General features: G+C 34.5%; 1 long non-coding RNA gene across 2 annotated transcripts; it reads left to right on the forward strand.

Annotated features, from left to right (window-relative positions):
• The first annotated feature begins 3,064 nt into the window (after positions 1 to 3,064).
• On the forward strand, positions 3,065 to 5,211 carry LOC145975694 (uncharacterized). 2 transcript variants are annotated; one of them, XR_014440056.1, is made up of 3 exons: positions 3,065 to 3,288; positions 3,905 to 4,217; positions 4,284 to 5,211. It is a non-coding gene; the product is annotated as an uncharacterized LOC145975694 (long non-coding RNA). The 2 variants fall into 2 exon arrangements; XR_014440057.1 differs by having other exon boundaries at positions 3,065 to 3,214.
• Positions 5,212 to 10,215: the final 5,004 nt, after the last annotated feature.

Consider the following 10,215-nt stretch of genomic DNA (forward strand, 5'->3'; position numbering starts at 1 on the left):
AAATAAATATCAGAGAAGAGAAATATGAGATAGAGTAGAAAAGTTGAAAACTACATGTATAATTTTGTATACTTTTTTAAGGAAAAAACTTATGGAAATTTTGACTGTGCACGTATTATTTTGGTGTAGAGAACTTGTAAAAAAATAGCGAATAGCATCATGGGAAATGGACAAGCTAAATTTTGCAAATTTGCAAAGAAATATTTATAGTATTATATTACATGAGAAACATACGTATATCTAATTGGATCGAGAATAGTGGTCACCGTGGTGTCGAGATCGTTCGATCATAACGCGAAAAAAAGATTATCCCGCGAGGAAAATAAAGCGTGAGAATACGTGACAGGTGCATGGTCCACGTGTTCTGAAATACGTCAGTCAAGCTGTCTGCGGTTTGCTTCAAGAATAATAAAATTTCGCTAACACAGTCACAAGGGGAATAATCGCGTGGACAGACGGATTTGACCTACCATGTGGTTTAATTAATATCCTCTCTCATACATATTAATGGCACTAATTTAACTGCTAATATCATTCGTGTATTATTACATTAGATGATTATTACTTAACGCAACACGTGGGCTGTAATATAGTTGATTGATTAAAATTGAGAAATTGAGTTCGCAAAATTATGATTCTACTCATAATCTGAATCTACATATATTTCATAGAAAAATCAATTCTAATCGAGTAGATATTCTTACCTTAAGCAAGTTCAATCGTGATATATAAACTTATTTTAGACGATAAAATTAGATTATAGATTAGACTATAATTTGTGACAAAATTGGGACAGATTTTTATTTATAATTTTGTGTGTAAACAGAAAAAATGTACGAAAAAAATTCCTGGAGAAGTAAATTATATATCTACATATAAAATATATATTAATATACACATATGTGCAGCTTATCAAATTATAAATATATATTTTAATTTTTATTAAATGTTGATTGTGTCAAATGTGTGAATTTTAGAAAATTTAGCCTTTATATATAAGTATTCTGCATTCTCACATTTCAATAATATATTGAACATATTTTTCAAATCTATTTCATCTTTAAACGATATTAAAAAATATTATAGAATGTTTATGGAGCACTCAAACACAAACATAATAAGTTTCATTACAATTCAATTTATTGAATGATCTCTTTGCGGAAATGAACTTTTACCAACATTACAGCGTGCAGAGATTCGGGATTTCAGGAAATTAAAACAGACGAACGATGGTAAGCAGAGGCACAGCAACGAGAAGGGAAGGGACTTTGGATGTAGGCAGAAGTCGCGAAAGAAAATGCGGGTGTTGAATATGCAAATACCGGTCTGTAACCGGTGCGAGAGTTCTTTCTCAGTGAAGTAGCCGGCCGCGTAAAATTATAACGGGAGCATGAAATCGTTACCGGAAAGCGGAGACCACCATTGAGAGCTACGGCGCACGCGGTCCCCTTTCTTTTTTTCGTTCCCTCATCCCCGATAGAGTCAATTTAAGTTTCCGTTGTTCGCAAATGTTTCCCGTCTGTCTGCGCTGCGCGGAAATGAAAGATCAATAAGGGTCATGATGGCGGAAAGTCGAAAAAAGGCGAGCCGAGTTCTCTTCTTGACGAATTCTTTGGCACTTTGGGGCAAGAATGCGTCACTTTGTGGTCGGAAAATAAAAAGATAGATGAAAAATCCGGCGGAAACCCGAAAATAATATTTTATTGCAAAACTATATTTTATTGCAGTAAAAATAATGACGTAAAACTAAACAATTTTTATTATATAGTATGTAATTGATATTTATCATATTATCTATAAGAAAAAATTGTTTGTATTAAAACATATAGTTCTTCGATTTCATTTATTTCATTCCTCAAAAAAGATTACATCCTAAGAAGAGAGAGCAATACTTTTAAGAAAGATTTAAACATTTATGTGGTATATTTTTCAAAAAATATAAATTATTTCCCCAAGTAATTTCGTGATATTTAAAAATCGAAACCTTGTTCACGATTTCCCGAGGCCCATTCAAATAGCTAACGGAATTATCAGCACCTACGAACCTTACGTACGTCTATTCACGCCCGGCCGTGTATGCATCCACGGGTGGGATTTGGGGGATGAGGGCGAGAGGCAGAGAACGCGGGCGTTAAATATGCATGCCGGGTAAAGCGGTAACAATAGAAGGCTCCTCGTCTCGCCGTTCGTCTCCGCCACCCCCTGGTCTCGTTCCCCTTTGCCAGAGAGAACTGCCTCGCAGTTGATCGCGCGACCCGAGCGCAAAACACACCCCGCTAATGGCACCCCTGGTACTCTCGTCTCGTGATATCTCGCGCCCTGCGCCACTCAATATATATATATGCATGACACATATACTTTCACATCTATTCCCTGGCTATACATCTACCTACCATCCGGTTGTGCGGTACCGATCCGCGTTTTTCCTGCACCTGTATTTTCTATCGGCACGAAACTCAATTTTCTCGTTGCCACCGCCTCCACTGTCGCCGATTGTGCTAACTCGATCTTCGCGAAATGCGACAACATTAATTAATGATAATTCGATCCTTGTGATACACAGGTGCGCATTTGTTTGTGATGAACAGAGTTCAGCTCAGATGTCGTAAACATTGCATTTCAAGTATATTTAATTTCGAATGGACGACTTACATATCAACTTTCTTCGTGACAAAACTGATAATTCAGCTTTTGAAATTTGCTCGGGACAATTAACATGGTAGCATCGTATATCCATAATTGCTTTTAAACATAAAAAATTTAATTTAATATGATTTCGTATTGTAGAAATAATTCTGTATTTTAAATAAAAAATGTATATTTAATGTAATTCTGTATTGATAAAAATTGTATTAATATATATATATCTTTGTACATTTTTGTAATTTTATAACTATAATTATAACTTTATATTCCTAAATTAAAATTTTGTTATATAAGGCAAAGCTATTCTGAGAATGTGTTAACGGAACGGCGTCGAATTTGCACCGAATTAGTTTTGCAAGACGCGGGCGATATATCTCGATCAGCATGCGACAATATGTTACTCAGTTCGCGCCAACTGACAAGCGAAGACACAGATCTGTTTGCTATCTCTCGGTGCTATCTCTCTAACCAGCTCCTCTGCCTGGCGCGATTGCCTCGAACATCTGCCACTGATATCGCTAGCGGACAGCTCAGGAGATTGCGATGTCTCGAATCCGATACGAGAGAGGTCGGAATTAACCCGTTATAATCGAAAATAGGTAGTAGGATAGATAGCAATGTCGTATCAAGATACGAGAATTCGTACGTCATTTCCATAAATCTAAATGTTAACTCTAAATGTTACTTGGCTGATTTTTTTGCAAGTTGCGTGTTTGTACAGTTCTATTTAATATTAATAAAAATGGAGCATAATAAATTATACAATATATGTATGTATAAAGCGATGTGAAGAACAAAAATTAAATTGTTAAACCGAAAGAACTTATATAATTTAAGTAAATAGTTTAGACATAAAACAATCTGAGTCAAAATTTTGTTTCTATTTTTAACTTTAATTTATTCATGTTTATTCCAAGGATTTGTAAATTTAATAGTTTCTCACTTAGAGATTAAAAAGTGGAGTTTTCGACAAAAGTAACGTAGAGTGATCTGAGATTAATTAAAATATTAAAATAAAATGTTTGAAAATTTAAAAATGAGATGAACAGTAGGAGAAAATTTTAACTCGGAAATAATATGGCTTAGAGCAGAATCATGTCTGTCTTTTTCAAGATAAATCGCCCAACATATCTTGCTTAATTACCCATTTTATATTCTGGCAAAGTTGCAGTATTCTTTGCATTGCAACGAAGTTCAATCGTAACGGGAATATCGGATTTCGTATGTCAGTCATTTGTACGGCGAACACGTTTTTAAGGAGCTCCCGACTGCTCACGTACTCCGAGAACTCACTATCCCGGAAGGACACGGGACAAGGACTATGCTGATCTACGCGCTAGACGTCACCGTTGTGATCCTGCAACCAAGTCGGCCAGCCAGCCTTAAAGACGTTACCGTCCTACTGCCATCTTATCCTCATCCCATTTCGCTCGGCGAGTCCCGCCGCATTCGACGGTAAAACCGAGTTTGCCCGCTTCTCGACAGAGTCGTGAAGAGGAAAGGAAAAATCGTCGTCGTCGTCAGTTGTTGGTCCGGCGGAATAGATCCTCGCTGGACCGCCGTGTGCGACAGTACGACAAAATACGCGAAACTTACACACATACAAACTATATACATGTGCATACGTATACGTGCAGGGTGCCCGAGTGCGGGATATAGTCTACTTGAAATGCGGCCGGCGTTCGCGTCTACTTCCGATCCATCTGGTTCAAGACGGGCGACAAATCGAGTTACCGCCCGAGACCCAAGACCAAAGAGTCCTCTGGCAGCCTTCCTTTCCTTCCTTCCTTCCTACGTTCTTCCGGCGCGCTCCGCGACTTTTCTTTCTTTTCTCTTTTCTTATCTCTTCTTTTATTTCTTGCTACATTCCCCTCTCCTCCTTCTATTCCTTACTCTATCTTCGTTCACAGTTATTGTCTTCTTTCTTCGCCCTGGACGATATAACTGGCGAAGATACTTGATTTCCAGGTTGCTCCAGTAGGATGATAGAAGAGAAATGGGAGGAATGAGAGAAAGAGAGAGAGAGAACAGCTCTGTATTGCGCTAACTCTGTTTAGTGTCCGAGAGCGCGAGTAAAACGACTTGCTAGCTCGTTAGACGTCACGAGTACTACTCGCCGAGCCACGCCGAGTTTTTCACGAGTGGTGGATATCACGTTTCGCGAGAATAGCACCTTTCCTTGGATTAGTCCCTTGAACCTCCACATTACCGTTGTGTCTCGTTTCTGCCACCCCTGGTTGGGTTACGAGAGGAAAAAAGGGGAATGTTCGTGCGGCGGTTAACGCGCCATTTATTGAATACGTGCGGAAATAAATAAGGATTGACTGACGCGTTGCCAAGATGAACCGATAAATTACATCGTGAATAAGGGGAGCGACACCTGATCCACATTTTAATGTAAACGATAATTGATGAGTTTGGAGCGAAAGGGCACAAAGCATTATTTATGAGGGTGAATTGCAATATAATGTTTTATATTAGAGATACATAGCCTGTTAATATATAAATTGTTTATAAAATTCTCTAAAGAAATTATGATATAATATACTTACTAATGATATTTACTGATCAATTACACAACAAATTAATTATGTACTGATCTTTTTGTTAATCTTTTTAATTGAACAATTTTGTTTCACAATGTTCACTATTTTTAATATTATTAATATTGCAAGAATAAATTATTTATTTTTCGATATTTTGGATCACGAATGGAAAAGTAACATTTGATAGAAATATATATAGGATCTCGAAGTGTTAATTTTGGCTATTAAGTTCTTTGAATAACTTAGAGTTTGGCTTATATAATTAAAATATTAAGACATTAATAGAAATGATAAATTATGAAAACCGAAAAGTTTATTTTATGCAAATCTTATTTTTCCATTACGCAATAAAATGAGAAAATCTTATTTATCTATATTAGTTTTATTAATTAATCATTTTTGCACAACTTTAAGATTTTCAAGACTTAATTGGCAAATAAGATATATATATATATATATATATATATATATATATATATATATATATATATATATATATATATATATATAGTTAATATATGTAATATATAAAAATTCAACAATTTAAAAATTTTTTCTGCAATAGAATTAATTCTAAATTTGTAAAAAAATTTTTAATTAAAATTAAAATAACAGTCTAGTGCTATTTTTGCGGTACAGAGTTAACATCAGCATATTTGTATGAAGTTCGTAGCGGCAAGAAACAGCAGTCTGAGAAGAACCGAATAGGAGACGGTAGTGGTAACCTTATTTAGCGTCCCAGGATACTAATAAAACGAGATGCTGGCTTGGGCATTCCCTACGAAATTTCTCAAATTAACCTCGTGATCCCTATTCTTTGTCCGCTACTCCCCCGTGCATCGTGTTCATCTTCTCCGCAATTCTTTCCTCCATTTTTCACCTCTGTGAATAACGCGTCCCTTATTTACTCTTAAGCGGATAGCCATTGTACGAAATCCCTTGCAAATTGCAAGAGAAAGATCTCTCGAAAAATGCTTTAATATAAAAATAACTTCTTATATAAATATATACCATTTATAAATATATAAAATTTCGCACATTATAAAGTTAAATTTCTTATTCATTAAATTTTGAAATAACAAATCGAGCTTTAATCAAAAATATAATTGAGAATAGAGAAGAAAGAATTGCGATGTAATTTTTAACTTCCAACCTTTGTTGTAATATAATAATTTTATTATTTTATATTTGCTTCTTTTGTATCTTTTCCTTTCTCTTTTTCCTTTGTGTATGTACTTTGTTTCTTCTCTACGTTTGTTTAAGCGCGTTTAAAGATATATTTCGTAGAACTTTTCTAAATCACTATTTCGAAAAGCAACTCAAAAATGACAAGACCATAAGGGGTTGACGCGTATAGCTGAGATTATTATTATAGAACATAGAAAGAGACGAAAGGAAGGAGAGATACGAAAAGACGAAATGCAATCATAATCTCTATTTCCCAACCGGGAATAGGATTCGAAGTAAAATGAATTTCTAGCCGAAGTACTTGCCACGAATATCTAAAGACGGCGGTATCGCGTTTCGCGAGAATAGAAGGCTCTCTTTGAATTAGCCATCTGATCTGCCTTTCTTTCCCATCTACCCTTTTCTTTGTCTCATCTGGATCTATTCGCTTAGCTTCTCACTCAGGTCAATAAGAGCCTCTTCGTGCTGGTTAACGCGTGGCTCATTGAATAAAAAGACTCACCGAAGTTTCACCTAATTTATGGCATCATTCTGAAAGTGAATATTTCTACCGAATGGAGATAAGAATATGTCGACACGCCAGCGCTTCCTCTGGAAATAATATCGTCTGCCACTTTACGACGATTACGGCCAAGTACGATTTCTCAGTGATTTGTTGAGAATTATCGGTAGAAATATATCGCAAAAACATGCAAATATCTCAAATTATTCTTCGATAAAACTATGATGAGAAATATTGAAAAGTTTTCTATAACTATTTCTTTTAGCTTAAATTTGAAATAATGAAAGTGAAATAATTTAAAAATTTCTTAAATTATGCCTCAAAATTTTTAGTTTTGTTAAAAGTATTTATCAATAACAATGTATAATTATATATATTTTATTAGGAGTTACATTATAATAATTTTTATTTTATCTTACTATACGTGTAGATAGCTTTAAATAATATTTCTGTGAAGAATATTTTAATTTTCTCACATTAGTATTCTCTTCACAATAATCTCTTTTTTTCATCTTATGTCGCCTGCAATATGTGATAGTATTTTTTCAAATCATAAATAAGCATTATTTTCACACTTATTCTTACTTTATGCCATGTCCATGTCACGCGCGACATCCCTTCCGAATTTAAAGGCAAGCAGAGATGAAGAAGAATCACCTGGTGATATAATGGTTATATGTATGTATACATATATGCGTGCGGTTCATTGAATAAAGTTTCAGTTTGATATATCCGGCGCTACTTTATAATGTAATTCTGAAATGATTTGTATACATTTCTGAAAATGATTAGTGGAAAGAGAGACAAGTTGCAATTGAACAAATGGCTCTATTTCTAAAAATGGAGGATTGTACGCTAACTGATGAAAATATCTATTGTATATTACATTTATTATATCGAAAATACGTTAATTAATTATTTTATTATTCATAACTAATTCTTTATTCAACATATTTAAAAAATATTTTTTAATTTTTATAAAAATTTTAACAACTTATGCTCGATTCATATATTAACATGAATTTAATAAAATTTATTGTTTTATTTTATACATATTTTATATAAGGCTAATACATTAGGGAAAAAATTCGATAGAATTTTTCAGCGATAAAATAGTGATTTTGTACGAAAATTGTTCTACAATTTTATACGAAATGTATGTTATAAATTAATGGATTATTCATATAAAATAATATTTTAAAATAGGGATAATAAGGTGAATAATATGGAATACTGAATATTTTGTGAATAAAAAAGTAATAATTTTACAGGTAATAATGCCAAAATATTAAGCTGATATTGGCGACTTTCAAGCATCGCCACTCGACTCGACAAGAGTCCGACTCTATTCTCATTAAAGAGGAATACTTTAAAATTAATTTCTTTAAAGTCGGCCATTTGTTCGTCGGACGTTCTATACTGAATTCTTCGCTACTTGACACCCGCTACGAATCAATTATTGGCGCTCGATGTTGGAGAAGACAAGACGAGTGAGGAAAGGCGAGGAAAAAAAGAGCTCGAAGTCGGAAACTCAAGCAGGCGATACAAATCTTGTTGGGTGTTCATGACCGTGAATAAAACGAATCGTCGAGTTCGCCTACGAATTGCCAAGGTCGGGTATATCACGTACCACGACGATGGTGTTTTCCTTCGAATTAACCCTTCGCCTCTCCGTCTTGCTTCTTTGCGCCACGCTCACTTAACTCGCGGCCGCTGCTTTTCATTCGAGACAATGGCAGAAGAACGAGGAATCGTAGTTTGCACAAAAGTCAGCGACTTCCGAAAGAATTTAAAGAACTACCGCGGCAAAAAAGACTCGCGCGGAATTAACGAGAAGAATATTTAATCCTCTTTGCAGTAATCTACGATCTTATAGAGCGATAGAGGGAGACGTCATAATTTTATTCTAAAAAAATATATATTAATATACATAATATATAAATAAACATTATTAATGTTTCTCATATCGTCATAAAATCAGTTCTGTTATTTTGCAGGGTTAACGAATAGTATTTCGAATTTTATTTATGTATCACACCTCTCTTGAAAGAATGATTTTTTAAGAAAAGTCCAAATAATGGTATCAATATGATATATCGTTAAGCACAGATGTTTATGCAGTACTTTTTTCGTAATAATTATATTGTTCCCGTAATTATATTACTCTCAGCATTTCTGTACGTTTTTTCTTCAGCCAAAAATTGACAATTAACTGAGGCCGGAGCAGGCTTTTACATATAAGCATAATGAAATTGATTGGTCCATTTTCTTATGCATATACATATGGACCAGTCAGTTTTCTTGTGCTTATAATTATGCAAAAGTCTGTGTCTCCGGCCAAAGCTTTTAAACCTTCAAACCAGAATAGATTGTACAAGTTTCGCATACAAAGTAAGATTGTAACAAGTAACGTTTAAGTTAAGTTTGTTATATTTGATTTTGTTTAATGTATCAATAATAAACTCAGCTTTATCGAACGAATTACTCAATGATTAGAATATATATGTGATATTTTTGTATCTGAGACATCGTATATCAAATAATTTTCTCTAATCGAGATACAAATATATTTATCGCGTGAAAAATACGCGTGAAACGCATATTATCCGCCGACAGTTTCTGAAAACTAAGGCATTATTACGCCTTCTTTGCTCGTTATCATTGTTACTGTCGCTGTTTTGCTAGCGGAGATAAATCGTTCCGACTGTTCATCGTATCTTGTGCGAGAGCAAGAATTGGCCGGCCGAGCTAAGAGGCGACGGGTCAGGCAGTGTGTGTTTCGTTTGAAAATTTAATTTCTCTAATTAAAGTGCCGACGGGCTTTACCAGAGCACATTTCTCGTCGTCCCTCCTCATCTTCCTTCCCCTCTCGCCTCCTCTCACACCCGCTGCTCGGCGTCCTCTTTGTGTCCCGGATGCGAGCCGCGCCTGCGGCCTAGCTTTTGCCGGAGTCACCCGTTTCATTAAGCTAATGAAAGTTTTCTTTTGAGGATGATACACCAAACAATTTTATTCCGCGTATCCATGCTGGTATTACACAACGCGCAATATGCCCTTCTAATCATGAGTGTCTATTGGATAATTAAGCATCTAATCATGTACACGAGAGAAAGTTTATAGAAAACAATACTTTTTACTCAGTTCAATAATTTAATAATTAATATTTTTAATAAAAAATAGTTTTTCGAATATTATATACACAGTAAAAAATTGTGCGTCCATATGTCAAATTTTCTTATTATCATGTTTTGATTAGTACTTCAATGTAAAATTAACATATAACCTATATGTTATTATTTTTATAACGTTTTCATGTGTTACATTTATGTCAAC

The sequence above is a fragment of the Camponotus vicinus genome, unplaced genomic scaffold (genome assembly GCF_025532165.1).
Source record: "Camponotus vicinus isolate PSW18456_S1 unplaced genomic scaffold, iyCamVici1.0 SCAF_8, whole genome shotgun sequence".
Taxonomy (NCBI): domain Eukaryota; kingdom Metazoa; phylum Arthropoda; class Insecta; order Hymenoptera; family Formicidae; genus Camponotus; species Camponotus vicinus.